Genomic DNA, 5,200 nt, shown 5'->3' on the forward strand with positions numbered 1-5,200 from the left:
GTCCCAGGTTCAATTCCGGCTTGGGTCACTGTCTGTGCGGAGTCTGCACATCCTCCCCGTGTGTGCGTGGGTTTCCTCCGGGTGCTCTGGTTTCCTCCCACAGTCCAAAGATGTGCAGGTTAGGTGGATTGGCCATGATAAATTGCCCTTAGTGTCCAAAATTGCCCTTAGTGTTGGGTGGGGTTACTGGGTTATGGGGATAGGGTGGAGGTGTTGACCTTGGGTAGGGTGCTCTTTCCAAGAGCCAGTGAAGACTCGATGGGCCGAATGGCCTCCTTCTGCACTGTAAATTCTATGATTATTGGTGGATCTCTACTTATTGCATCACGTCGAAGTTTTAAGTGGACAGCCTCCAAAAGCTAAAAACACAAGTTGATCACAGATTAACTCATCCCATCAGAGTAATAGCATGGTTCAGCGATGACCAAGTGAAGTAAAATTGCACAGGGAATATGGTAAGGAACCTCAGAAACTGGCCAATTTAGACCTGGAGTTTTAACAAATGCGTGAAGAGTCTATAATAAGAGAGCAGGACAAGCAAATGCCCCATTCATACATTCCAAGAAAGATCCATGACGTTGGGTACTAACCAACAAGTGGTTTATTGACGGCTGCACATTTAGAATGTCTCCTCGAAAATGATAAAACTTTAGTTCTGCCTATTTTTGTTTGTTGTTGTTGTTTGAAACATTTCCTGTCTTTTGCGTTTAGCATTTAATCCGGGCAAAGTAAAAGAACAGGGGGGAGGTGGGGGGGGAGAAACAAAAAATACACTTTGTGCTGCCGTCCTATTTATAGTCAAGGAGAGGAAAAGGCTTAAGCTGCTGGCAGGAAAAACTAAGTTAGGAAAGAATAGGAGGAAGTGTGAGTGTGGCTGAAACCACACAATCTAGAGCCAGCAGCTCACATCACAAGCCATTGGGAATGCTGGGCACTGTAGCTCCTGCTCGCATGTGGCCTCTCGCCCAGTCCATCGGTGGCTCCTCACACTGGACCGGGGCTTCCTGCTGAATCGGTGTTGCAGCCTGGCCCGGTGGGCTGTTACTCTGTGTGTGTGTGCGCTGTCTGCTGTCAGCACAGGGCAACGAGATATTGGATCGGATGCTTTTTGACCACAAATCGCAGCAGGAGGGAGATTTAAACAAGAAGCAGTCAAGTAAGTCTTTCGTTTGATCTCACTCATGTTGTTACCTTTATGGGGTTTTATTCCGGGGGAGGGGGGGGGAGAGGTCCATATAAAAACCTCTGTTACTTTCAAATGGACAGAGAGAGCACAGTTGAAACAGTGCAATTTGCCCCCACAGTGGTGTTACATTCTACCCCAAAGAGGGGGGCAAAGCGACCCCCTATTGTAAAACCCAACTGATTTTTGAAACTATTATTTTTGGGGGGACTAAAATGATCATTTCAAGGCAGGTTGTGCGAAGAGAGACGTGTTAGTGGAAGCTACCTGTCGTTTCTTTATTGATCCTCCTGCCAGGTTGCAATGGTTATGTTTCAGCCCCGAACAGGCGCCGGAATGTGGCGGCTAGGGACTTTTCACAGTAACTTCATTTGAAGCCTACTTGTGACAATAAGCGATTTTCATTTCATTCATTTCATTCCATGTTTTTTAAAATTCGTTCATGGGGTATGGTCGTCGCTGGCTGGGGCGGCGTTTATTGTCCATTCCTGAGGGCATTTAAGAGTCAACCACATTGCTGTGGGTCTGGAGTCACGTGTAACCCAGACCAGGTAAGGATGACAGATTTCCTTCCCTAAAGGACATCAGTGAATGTTTTTTTTACAGCAATTGACACTGGTTTCATGGTCCCCTTTTAGACTTTTAATTCCACATTTTCACCAAATTCAAATTTCACCATCTGCCATGGCGGGATTTGAACCCAAGTACCCAGAGTATGACTTTGGGTCTCTGGAATACTAGTCCAGCGATAATATCACTACGCCACTGCCTCCCCTAAATTTGTATTTGAAGGGGGGGGGTTGAGTTTTGAAGTCAGCAGGGAGAGTGGGGTTTCTGTTAACATGCTACAAACGCCTGTTTACTAGCCCAGGTGGAACTTTACCTCTGAGAGTTGCAGATGAGGAAGATTGTGGCCACCATCCCTTCCCTCTCCCAAATTATACCTGAAACATAGTGGAGAAACGAAGAGGCACAGTTTGACCATTAGATGTGGGACATGTCCTTCTAACACATGGGACTTTTATATACACACACACACACACACAGACACATCTCTGCTGCGTCTGTAGAGAAAAGCTACCGAGCGTTGGTTTTGTAAGGGGCAATGAAAGGAGTCCACACCGAGTTGTAGAGAAGACAAAATTACTTTTACTTAGCACGTTAAGTATTATGTACAGCTCCAGTAGTTCCCCGTTGGTGCCTAACTGGCTCCCTCTATTCATACAAAGGCACATGAACTGTGTACGGGTCCCCCGCCCCCTTATCGAGGGAGCTTATATTTTGCCAGCTCCCCGGGGTAGTGGAGCATCCCTACCCTGTGAGACCCGGGCGGATTATAGCATCTGCAGCGGAATTCTCCGTCGGTGCGATCCTCCGCTCTGCGGGCAGTGCACCCACGCTCGCGGTTTCCCGACGGCGTGGAGTGGCCGCAATGGGAAACCTCATTGACTAGCTGCAGGAATGGAGAATCCCACTGCTGGCGGGGGTGCGCATGTAGGAAAACGCGGCTGGCGGAACGGAGAATCCCACCCCTGGTCTCCTGTGAGTTTTGTTGGAAACAGTAGCTGATAGTTTGCTCTCCAGAACCCCAGGAACTGGCTGCCGTGTTTCCCCCATTCCAACAATATACTTCATTGGCTCTAAGGTCGTGAAAGGTGCCACATTAGTGTAAGTTGCTTCTTGTCTCTTACTCTACGACAAAACCTAAATCTCTCTTTTCAGATCCCTCCACTTTCTGCAGCAGCACGCCCATCCAGCTGTGTGCTTATCTGTGCAGGAGCAAGGAAATTCATTGCAAACCTGTCATTACTGAGCAGTTTACAAATTCAACAGAGTCAGAACAGAAATCTCTGCTGGTTTCAACTTGTTCGGATGAGTCCAGTCTGAGAGAGCCCAGGATAATTTCCCCCAAGGGGAGAACTGGGCCCCATGTGACTCCAATCCAGCACTCCAGTTCTGTTGAAGAAACTTCAACCCAGGGATCATGTAAAATTTTATTGTGTCTTTCTGAATTTCAAACTTTCTCCATTTCCTCATTTCTTAATGTCCTGGTGGCCTTTTGTCTGTGGCTACACTGACAAAGATAGATGTTTCTATGATTCATATTTCACAGTATGCAGGGTGGTGCCTGATTACTGCTCATCCTGTGGCTGGAGGGGCCTGAGCCTGTTAGTCTGGTGCAGAGATGTGTTACAGCCTGTTTCATAGGGAAAGGCTACTCCTTTTCAGGTGTCAGTGGGGAAAGTTAATGCTAAAACCAGGAAAACAATACGATACAGCCCATCGAAAGGAGATAATTGGCCATCACGGTGCTCTACTCACTCAAAACGACAATTAGCATCGTGATCGCACCTTCTGTATGTCACCACCTGCTTCCTCTGTGACTAACTGATACCTTCGAACATATTTGGCTGCTTACTGTAGAGGTATGAGTGGTACTTTAAATATTCGTCCAAGAGCAATGGATGATTTATTTTATGCAATTATTATAGTCAACTCAATTGCACATACATAACTACAGGCTCTGGTCTGAAGTCTTGCTCAGTGGCCTCATTCAGGCAAAGAAAGCCCCTGAGTCCAAACTCAAAGGATGACGAGTAATTGACCCATTCACATTGCAAACTGGTGGCCCTGGAAATGACAATGGAGGGGGAAGAACGATGGACACAGTCAACAAAAGGTGGTTAGGAATCCACCCTTTCTTTGTTTCTCAACAGCGTTGTATGGTAGGAGAACTATTGATAAGAATGCTCACTCGTGAAGTCGACACACTGGAGACACAGAGATTAGCACTGCTGCCTCACAGTGCCATGGACCCGAGTTCGATTCTGGCCTTTGTGTGGTTTGCACGTTTTCCCTGTGCCTGCGTGGGTTTCCTCTCACAGTCCAAAAATGCGCAGGTTAGGTGGGGATGGGGCGGGGGAGTGAGCCTAGGTAGGGCGCTCTTTCAGAGGGTTAGTGCAGGCTCGGTGGGCTGAATGGCCCCCTTCTGCACTATAGGAATTCTAAGGTTCTACCTTTCTTTCCATTTTCAGAATGGGAAACACGACTTTGGAGCTGCTAATCTGAGTAATGAAGGATGTCTTAAATTTAGACGGACGATCAGACAGCTGGGCTGGATTTCTCCTGTCTTCGGGATTCTCGATTCCTGCTGGTAGCGCACCCAGACCAGCAAGTTTCCTGGCGGCGTGGAGTGGCTTCAATGGGACATCCTGTTGACAAGCCAATCTGGAGCTGGATTCACCAGTCCCCCAGCTGCATGTTTGTCAGGGATGCGGCATTCGCTGGGGGCAGCATTCTCCCTTCCTGCTGGTGGTCAATGGGAATTCCCAATAAAGCCACCCCACGCCGCTGGGAAGCCCCCTGGTGTGGGTACACTGCCAGGGGCGAAAGAGAATCCCAACGACCTGAAACTTCCGACCACAGATGTTGGCATGCCTTCCGAGTTAGCCCGTGGTGGAGGACACCAGTGAAAATAGAATCTGTGTCATTTGATATAACAACAGGATATGTTCAGAAAACAACGGAAAATCAATCTCAGAGACAGACGCCGCTTTTCATGTACTCGGTGATTGGCTTTCCAATAAAATACTCAGAGTGTGCTTTTTGGCTGGATATAATCCCTTCAGAATTCCTGGGAAGGGAACAGCAAGAATTCCAATTTTCATTTCAAAGCTTCAAGTGTACTTTGCGTTGTACCTGGGCATCTAACATGAGGAACGGAAGTCATTTAATTTTTCCTGTACTGAATAAGCCTCATCTTATTCAACAAATCTCACAATAAATATATATGGACCTCACAGAGATAGGGCGGGCGGTTCTGGGAGCATATTGCACGTTACAGCAAACCGATTATTTGGTTTTGGTGATTATAAGTTTGATGCTGTACATTGGGTATACGATAATTGAGATTTGGGTTCTATGTGTGTGTTGTGGATATTTAATACTGGATATTGAGCATTGGGTTCTGTGTGTGTGATGGGGATATTTAATACTGGATATTGAGCATTGGATGTG

At 47.1% G+C, this 5,200-nt stretch overlaps 1 long non-coding RNA gene across 1 annotated transcript; it reads left to right on the forward strand.

The window, feature by feature from the left end:
* Nucleotides 1-813: 813 nt before the first annotated feature.
* Nucleotides 814-4,785, forward strand: LOC140426987 (uncharacterized). Its single transcript, XR_011948357.1, has 2 exons — nt 814-1,156; nt 4,219-4,785. It is a non-coding gene; the product is annotated as an uncharacterized lncRNA (long non-coding RNA).
* The last annotated feature ends 415 nt before the right edge of the window (nt 4,786-5,200 follow it).

This window comes from Scyliorhinus torazame, chromosome 1 (genome assembly GCF_047496885.1).
Source record: "Scyliorhinus torazame isolate Kashiwa2021f chromosome 1, sScyTor2.1, whole genome shotgun sequence".
Lineage (NCBI taxonomy): Eukaryota > Metazoa > Chordata > Chondrichthyes > Carcharhiniformes > Scyliorhinidae > Scyliorhinus > Scyliorhinus torazame.